The 10,007-nt window shown below is 41.9% G+C and overlaps 1 long non-coding RNA gene across 1 annotated transcript in view; it reads left to right on the top strand.

Moving 5' to 3' along the window:
* Nucleotides 1-9,847: 9,847 nt before the first annotated feature.
* LOC138473665 (uncharacterized) overlaps nt 9,848-10,007 on the top strand; it is a 382,413-nt gene continuing 382,253 nt past the window's right edge. Inside the window, exon 1 of the long non-coding RNA XR_011268836.1 lies at nt 9,848-9,872. This is a non-coding gene — a long non-coding RNA (uncharacterized lncRNA). The remainder of the gene's footprint in view (nt 9,873-10,007) is intronic.

The following is a 10,007-nucleotide window of genomic DNA, read 5'->3' as shown; positions in this document are numbered from 1 at the left end:
ACAGTTATGCCATGCAAGAATAGCAGGCATGTGATGTAACTGCTACTTCGGGTGATATATAGGTGGTCATGATTAGTGCATATTCTCCCTTGAACAAACCTATATTTTATTAAATCTCATGTTTGTTTATTTTTTAGGGAAGTGGAGGAAGAAGGCTCAGCCCTTTTAGGTAGAAATTAATGTTTTGTTATAAGAAGCAATCTTTCGGAATCTGCGCCAGATGTGGCAACGATGAAGCTTCATCTTAGACTAACACTGTGCACCTTTATTGCTTGTGTGCAGTATGGACATCTGCCATGAAGAATGTTATGAAGTACAAATATAAAGCGATATATTTACAAACAAACTACAAGACATGGAGAAAGATACCACTGCATAGTCATTACATTGGCAGGTCCCTCCACGATATTAATGAGAATATTAATTACAACATTGCCACTTTGATAAACATCTTTGTCTGCGATTAAGGTGGATGACTTTCACAGAAATCGCTTTTAAGTAAATCTGACTCATGGAGAGGGCTTTGCAATTCACAAATATAGGTACTCTGGGTAACTTTGTTTTACTCCTGAACAGTATGTTCTCATGATTAATTCTAAAGTCCCTAGCCCTCTTTCTAGTCCCTGGACTCTAAACCAAGTCTGTGCTCTGTCCTAGCCTCTTTCTTGCTTTAGTCCTTAGTTCCTCATATTGGTTTCTCTTCCACCTCAATATGCAGTTCCAGAGCCAAACCCATATGTCTTGAATTGCCAGGAGGATATGCCTAAAAGTGGTTGTATTTTGATGTCCCATTCCGTATTCACTGCACATTTCAATGAAATGTTTTATGAGCTTTTATTAAACCAAACACGAAAAACAGATTGTTCACTCTAACTCAACATACAAAGGAAAAGTTCAGTATTTCCAACTGGACAAGCAAAGAAAAAGTCAACACATGTTTCAACCTATCGCAGGTTTTCATCGGGGCTAAATTGAGATGACATCTGTAGATCGCTTCCTAATCTGCACCCAATACAAGCTGAATAGTTTGCGCTTGAATTAACTTGATATTTAGGGCTTTCCTCGTGGGCGCCCACGAGGAAAGCCGTCGGAGGGAGCCTGAAAGTGATCCCTCCAATATAGACGCTTGGAATACTATTTGTACATAAGTGATTCAAGTAGGTAATGTACCTGGAATGTTGTGACCCCAGTTAAAACCAAACCATTTTCACTCAGAATCTAAGGGCGTAGAAGCGAGTCTCAGGAACACAGGCTACGTTATATTTATTTTCCATTGGGGTGGAATGTTCTAAATATCAAGTTACTTCAAGTGCAAGCAATTCAGCTTGTATTTGTTGCAGATTAGATCTACAGATGTTGTCTCAATTTCGCCCTGATAACCTGTGATAGGTTGAAATGCATGTTGGCTTTTTCTTTGCTTGTTAGTTTTAAATGACAGAACTTTTTCTTTTGTATTTTGGTTAGTAACCAATCTGTTATTCGTCTTTGGTTGAATGAAACTTCGTAAAACATTTCATTGACATTTGAATTGAATACTGTATTTGAGGCATACACTGCTGGCAATTGAAGACCTTAGGGATATTTTAGATATTTGTATGATCCTTGGTACTCTCTAGCTTGCCAACCACATTGCTTTCAAATTGTAGATTTGCATATATTACTAGGTGGTGTAGCTCAGACCTTAGTGTAACCTCATTCTAGACTACATTATCCTTATAACAAGCAGTGCTGAGCTCCTACAGCGACTTACACGCTCCATACTTGTGCAATGATGGCACTAATTAGAACCATCGCATTGCATAATTCAATTCCCCCAGAGGGGAGCGCGAATCACTGCATTCCTTCTCCCAATCACAACAGTGCCCAAGACAGCCTAGGAAAAGCTTGGTAGAGCTTAGAAGTTGTGCATTTCCCTTAGGCCAAGTAGGTAAACATAGTTACTAGACCCACAGGTCTAGCAGAACATCCTAAATTCTCAAATCATCCCATTGTTTACCATGCAGCTTCTCCAACACAGGCCATTCTGTGGTGGGTAGTCTAAAACCCCAATTCCCAAATCATTCCAGTTTTTCTGTCAGACTTCCCAAACCATAGAGGTCAAATGTTTGTAAAAAGCACTTTATGTTAATTAAGTTATGTAATTTGATATTTGTATAGCACCCAAATGTTATGGCTTTGAAGTGGGGAGGGGGGGTGGCTGGAGAGGCCTGCCTGATAACTGCAGTCTGTGAAAAAAATATGGACACAGGACCAAAACAAACTGCTGAGTCGCTCTGTGTCCATATGAGTCGCTCTGTGTCCATATGAGTCGCCCTGCGTCCATATGAGTTAGTCCATATGAGTCGCCCTGGCCCTGTCTCCATATGCGTCTGTCCATATGAGTCGCCCTGTGTCCATATGAGTCGCCCGGGCCCTGTGCCCATATGAGTCACCCTGTGTCCATATGAGTTAGTCCATATGAGTCGCCCTGGCCCTGTGTCCATATGTGTCTGTCCATATGAGTCGCCCTGTGTCCATATGAGTCGTCCTAGCCCTGTGTCCATATGAGTCGCCTGGAGCCTGTGTCCATATGAGTCGCCCTGTGTCCATATGAGTTAGTCCATATGAGTCACCCTGGCCATGTGTCCATATGTATCTGTCCATATGAGTCGCCCTGTGTCCATATGAGTCGCTCTGGCCCTGTGTCCATATGAGTCGCCCTGTGTCCATATGAGTGACCCTGGCCATGTGTCCATATGTATCTGTCCATATGAGTCGCCCTGGCCCTGTGTCCACATTGCTTTCACAGACTGCGTTTGTCAGACAGGACCTTCCCCCCACCCTCCGAAGCCATAACATTTGGGTGCTATACAAATATGAAAGTACATAACTGAACGTCAAGTGCTTTTTACAACCCTTTGAATTTGATCCCTGTTCCCGCAGTAGTGCTTAAATGCACATTTCAATAATCTTTAAGCTGTTTTTTGCCTGTTAACATCAAACAGAATCTAATTCTAAAGTGATACCTCTATTCATTTTCGACAACTCCTCAATGCGCCCAATGAAAATGAAGCCTCACCATATGTCAGTTCCTAGGATCCTCTGTTTGGAATTATACAGACACGCACTGTATGGGCTCGCAGTATTCAGTATGGCTTCAGTGTTTCTCTTTAGACTGGCAAATTGTGACGAGAATGTGATGGTGTCTGCTAACAGACAGTTATGCCATGCAAGAATAGCATGCATGTGATGTAACTGCTACTTCGGGTGATATGTAGGTGGTCATGATTAGTGCATATTCTCCCTTGAACAAAAATATATTTTATTAAATCTCATATTTGTTTATTTTTTAGGGAAGTGGAGGAAGAAGGCTCAGCCCTGGTAGGTACAAATGAATGTTCTGTTATAAGAAGCAATCTTTCGGAATCTGTCCCAGATTTGGTAACGATGAAGCTTCATCTTAGACTAACACTGTGCACCTTTATTGCTTGTGTGCAGTATGGACATCTGCCATGAAGAATGTTATGAAGTACAAATGTAAAACAATATATTTACAAACAAACTACAAGACAGGGAGAAAGATACCACTGCATAGTCATTACGTTGGTAGGTCCCTCAATGATATTAATGAGAATATTAATTACGACATTGCCACTTTGATAAACATCTTTGTCTGCGATTAAGGTGGATGACTTTCAAAGGAATTGCATTAAGTAAATCTGACTCATGGAGAGGGCTTTACAATTCACAAAAATAGGTACTCTGGGTAATTTTGTTTTACTCCTGAACAGTGTGTTCTCATGGGTAATTCTAAAGTCCCTATCATTCTTTCTAGCCCCTGGACTATATTCCCAAGTCTGTGCTCTGTCCTAGCCTCTTTCTTGCTTTAGTCCTTAGTTCCTTATATTGGTTTCTCTTCCACCTCAATATCCAGTTCCAGCGCCAAACCCATAGAAGGACTTGAATTGCCAGGAGATTATGCCTGAAAGTGGTTGTATTTTGATGTCCCATTCCGTATTTACTGCACATTTCAATGAAATGTTATATGAGCTTTTATTAAACCAAACACGAAAAACAGATTGTTCACTCTAACTCAACATACAAAAGAAAGGTTCAGTATTTCTAACTGGACAAGCAAAGAAAAAGTCAACACATGTTTCAACCTATGGCAGGTTTTCATCGGGGCTAAATTGAGATGACATCTGTAGATCGCTTCCTAATCTGCACCGAATACAAACTGAATAGCTTGCGCTTGAATTAACTTGATATTTAGGGCTTTCCTCGTGGGCGCCCACGAGGAAAGCCGTCGGAGGGATCCTGAAAGAGATTCCTCCAATATAGACGTTATGGAACACTATTTGTACATAAGTGATACAAGTAGGTAATGTACCTGGAATGTTGTGACCCCAGTTAAGACCAAACCATTTTCACTCAGAATCTCAGGCGTAGAAGCGAGTCTCAGGAACACAGGCTATGTTATATTTATTTTCCTTTGGGGTGGAATGTTCTAAATATCAAGTTACTTCAAGTGCAAGCTATTCAGCTTGTATTTGTTGCAGATTAGATCTACAGATACTGTCTCAATTTAGCCCTGATAACCTGTGATAGGTTGAAAGGCATGTTGGCTTTTTCTTTGCTTGTTACTTATAAATGACAGAACTTTGTTTACTAACCAACATACAAAAGACAATCTGTTATTCGTCTTTGGTTTAATGAAACCTCGTAAAACATTTCATTGAAATTTGAATTGAATACAATATTTGAGGCATACACTGCTGGCAATTGAAGACCTTAGTGATATTTTAGATATTTGTATGATCCTTGGTACTCTCTAGCTTGCCAACGACATTGCTTTCAAATGGTAGATTTACATATCTCACTACTAGGTGGTGTAGCTCAGACCTTAGTGTAACCTCATTCTAGACTACATTATCCTTGTAACAAGCAGTGCAGAGCTCCTACAGCGACTTACACGCTCCATACTTGTGCAATGATGGCACTATTTAGAACCATCGCATTGCACATATCAGTTCCCTCATAGGGGACGGCGAATCACTGCATTCCCTCTCCCAATCACAACAGTGCCCAAGACAGCCTAGGCAAAGCTTGGTAGAGCTTAGAAATTGTGCATTTCCCTTAGGCCGAGTAGGTAAACATAGTTACTAGATCCGCAGGTCTAGCAGAACATCCTAAATTCTCAAATCATCCCATTGTTTACCATCCAGCTTCCCCAACATAGGCCATTCAGTGGAGTGCGGTCTAAAACCCCAATTACCAAAACATTCCAGATTTTCTGTCTGCCTTCCCCAAAGGCAAATCATAGAGGTCAAAGGGTTGTAAAAAGCAGTTTGTTAATAAAGTTATGTAATTTGATATTTATATAGCAGCGAAATGTTAAGGCTTTGAAGTGGGGAGGGGTGGAGAGGCCCGGCCCTCCTGATAACTGCAGTCTGTGAAAGCAATATGGACACAGGGCCAAAACAAACTGCTGAGGCGCCCTGTGTCCATAGGAGTCGACCTGGCCCTGTGTCCATATGAGTCGCCCCGGCACTCTGTCCATATGAGTCGCCCTGTGTCCATATGAGTTAGTCCATATGAGGCACCCTGGCCCTGTGTCCATATGCGTCTGTCCATATGAGTCGCCCTGTGTCCATATGTGTCACCCTGGCCCTGTGTCCATATGGGTCGCCATGGCCCTGTGTCCATATGAGTCGCCCTGTGTCCATATGAGTTAGTGCATATGAGTCGCCCTGGCCCTGTGTCCATATGTATCTGTCCATATGAGTCGCCCTGTGTCCATATGAGTCGCCCTGGCCGTGCGTCCATATTGCTTTCACAGACTGCGGTTATCAGACAGGACACCCCCCGCCTCGACGCCATAACATTTGGGTGCTATACAAATATGAAATTACATAACTGAACGTCAAGTGCTTTTTACAACCCTTTGAATTTGATCCCTGTTCCCGCAGTGGTGCTTAAATGCACATTTCACTAATCTTTACGCTTTTTTTTTTGCCCGTTAACATCAAACGGAATCTAATTCTAAAGCGATACCTCTATTCATTGTCGACAACTCCTCAATGCGCCCAATGAAAATGAAGCCTCACCATATGTCAGTTCCCAGGATTCTCTGTTTGGAATTATACAGACACGCACTGTATGGGCTCGCAGTATTCAGCATGGCTTCAGTGTTTCTCTTTAGACTGGCAAATTGTGAAAAGAATGTGATGGTGTCTGCTAACAGACAGTTATGCCATGCAAGAATAGCAGGCATGTGATGTAACTGCTACTTCGGGTGATATATAGGTGGTCATGATTAGTGCATATTCTCCCTTGAACAAACCTATATTTTATTAAATCTCATGTTTGTTTATTTTTTAGGGAAGTGGAGGAAGAAGGCTCAGCCCTTTTAGGTAGAAATTAATGTTTTGTTATAAGAAGCAATCTTTTGGAATCTGCGCCAGATGTGGCAACGATGAAGCTTCATCTTAGACTAACACTGTGCACCTTTATTGCTTGTGTGCAGTATGGACATCTGCCATGAAGAATGTTATGAAGTACAAATATAAAGCGATATATTTACAAACAAACTACAAGACATGGAGAAAGATACCACTGCATAGTCATTACATTGGCAGGTCCCTCCATGATATTAATGAGAATATTAATTACAACATTGCCACTTTGATAAACATCTTTGTCTGCGATTAAGGTGGATGACTTTCAAAGGAATTGCATTAAGTAAATCTGACTCATGGAGAGGGCTTTACAATTCACAAAAATAGGTACTCCGGTTAATTTTGTTTTACTCCTGAACAGTGTGTTCTCATGGGTAATTCTAAAGTCCCTATCATTCTTTCTAGCCCCTGGACTCTAATCCCAAGTCTGTGCTCTGTCCTAGCCTCTTTCTTGCTTTAGTCCTTAGTTCCTTATATTGGTTTCTCTTCCACCTCAATATGCAGTTCCAGAGCCAAACCCATATGTCTTGAATTGCCAGGAGGATATGCCTAAAAGTGGTTGTATTTTGATGTCCCATTCCGTATTCACTGCACATTTCAATGAAATGTTTTATGAGCTTTTATTAAACCAAACACGAAAAACAGATTGTTCACTCTAACTCAACATACAAAGGAAAAGTTCAGTATTTCCAACTGGACAAGCAAAGAAAAAGTCAACACATGTTTCAACCTATCGCAGGTTTTCATCGGGGCTAAATTGAGATGACATCTGTAGATCGCTTCCTAATCTGCACCCAATACAAGCTGAATAGTTTGCGCTTGAATTAACTTGATATTTAGGGCTTTCCTCGTGGGCGCCCACGAGGAAAGCCGTCGGAGGGAGCCTGAAAGTGATCTCTCCAATATAGACGCTTGGAATACTATTTGTACATAAGTGATTCAAGTAGGTAATGTACCTGGAATGTTGTGACCCCAGTTAAAACCAAACCATTTTCACTCAGAATCTAAGGGCGTAGAAGCGAGTCTCAGGAACACAGGCTACGTTATATTTATTTTCCATTGGGGTGGAATGTTCTAAATATCAAGTTACTTCAAGTGCAAGCAATTCAGCTTGTATTTGTTGCAGATTAGATCTACAGATGTTGTCTCAATTTCGCCCTGATAACCTGTGATAGGTTGAAATGCATGTTGGCTTTTTCTTTGCTTGTTAGTTATAAATGACAGAACTTTTTCTTTTGTATTTTGGTTAGTAACCAATCTGTTATTCGTCTTTGGTTGAATGAAACTTCGTAAAACATTTCATTGACATTTGAATTGAATACTGTATTTGAGGCATACACTGCTGGCAATTGAAGACCTTAGGGATATTTTAGATATTTGTATGATCCTTGGTACTCTCTAGCTTGCCAACCACATTGCTTTCAAATTGTAGATTTGCATATATTACTAGGTGGTGTAGCTCAGACCTTAGTGTAACCTCATTCTAGACTACATTATCCTTATAACAAGCAGTGCTGAGCTCCTACAGCGACTTACACGCTCCATACTTGTGCAATGATGGCACTATTTAGAACCATCGCATTGCACAATTCAATTCCCCCAGAGGGGAGCGCGAATCACTGCATTCCTTCTCCCAATCACAACAGTGCCCAAGACAGCCTAGGAAAAGCTTGGTAGAGCTTAGAAGTTGTGCATTTCCCTTAGGCCAAGTAGGTAAACATAGTTACTAGACCCACAGGTCTAGCAGAACATCCTAAATTCTCAAATCATCCCATTGTTTACCATGCAGCTTCTCCAACACAGGCCATTCTGTGGTGGGTAGTCTAAAACCCCAATTCCCAAATCATTCCAGTTTTTTCTGTCAGACTTCCCAAAACCTAAACCATAGAGGTCAAATGTTTGTAAAAAGCACTTTATGTTAATTAAGTTATGTAATTTGATATTTGTATAGCACCCAAATGTTATGGCTTTGAAGTGGGGAGGGGGGGTGGCTGGAGAGGCCTGCCTGATAACTGCAGTCTGTGAAAAAAAATATGGACACAGGACCAAAACAAACTGCTGAGTCGCTCTGTGTCCATATGAGTCGCTCTGTGTCCATATGAGTCGCCCTGCGTCCATATGAGTTAGTCCATATGAGTCGCCCTGGCCCTGTCTCCATATGCGTCTGTCCATATGAGTCGCCCTGTGTCCATATGAGTCGCCCGGGCCCTGTGCCCATATGAGTCACCCTGTGTCCATATGAGTTAGTCCATATGAGTCGCCCTGGCCCTGTGTCCATATGTGTCTGTCCATATGAGTCGCCCTTTGTCCATATGAGTCGTCCTAGCCCTGTGTCCATATGAGTCGCCTGGAGCCTGTGTCCATATGAGTCGCCCTGTGTCCATATGAGTTAGTCCATATGAGTCACCCTGGCCATGTGTCCATATGAGTCGCCCTGTGTCCATATGAGTCGCTCTGGCACTGTGTCCATATGAGTCGCCCTGTGTCCATATGAGTGACCCTGGCCATGTGTCCATATGTATCTGTCCATATGAGTCGCCCTGTCCCTGTGCCCATATGAGTCACCCTGTGTCCATATGAGTTAGTCCATATGAGTCGCCCTGGCCCTGTGTCCATATGTGTCTGTCCATATGAGTCGCCCTGTGTCCATATGTGTCTGTCCATATGAGTCGCCCTGTGTCCATATGAGTCGTCCTAGCCCTGTGTCCATATGAGTCGTCCGGAGCCTGTGTCCATATGAGTCGCCCTGTGTCCATATGAGTTAGTCCATATGAGTCGCCCTGGCCATATGTCCATATGTATCTGTCCATATGAGTCGCCCTGTGTCCATATGAGTCGCTCTGGCCCTGTGTCCACATTGCTTTCACAGACTGTGGTTGTCAGACAGGACCCCCCCTCCTGAAGCCATAACATTTGGGTGCTATACAAATATGAAATTACATAATTGAACGTAAAGTGCTTTTTACAACCCTTTGAATTTGATCCCTGTTCCCGCAGTAGTGCTTAAATGCACATTTCACTAATCTTTAAGCTGTTTTTTGCCTGTTAACATCAAACAGAATCTAATTCTAAAGTGATACCTCTATTCATTTTCGACAACTCCTCAATGCGCCCAATGAAAATGAAGCCTCAGCATATGTCAGTTCCTAGGATCCTCTGTTTGGAATTATACAGACACGCACTGTATGGGCTCGCAGTATTCAGTATGGCTTCAGTGTTTCTCTTTAGACTGGCAAATTGTGACGAGAATGTGATGGTGTCTGCTAACAGACAGTTATGCCATGCAAGAATAGCATGCATGTGATGTAACTGCTACTTCGGGTGATATGTAGGTGGTCATGATTAGTGCATATTCTCCCTTGAACAAAAATATATTTTATTAAATCTCATATTTGTTTATTTTTTAGGGAAGTGGAAGAAGAAGGCTCAGCCCTGGTAGGTACAAATGAATGTTCTGTTATAAGAAGCAATCTTTCGGAATCTGTCCCAGATTTGGTAACGATGAAGCTTCATCTTAGACTAACACTGTGCACCTTTATTGCTTGTGTGCAGTATGGACATCTGCCATGA

Source organism: Ambystoma mexicanum, chromosome 8 (genome assembly GCF_040938575.1).
Source record: "Ambystoma mexicanum isolate Mex_15411 chromosome 8, UKY_AmexF1_1, whole genome shotgun sequence".
NCBI lineage: Eukaryota > Metazoa > Chordata > Amphibia > Caudata > Ambystomatidae > Ambystoma > Ambystoma mexicanum.
The sequence above is the reverse complement of the archived record's forward strand: the minus strand, read 5'-3'. Positions and strand labels throughout refer to the sequence as shown.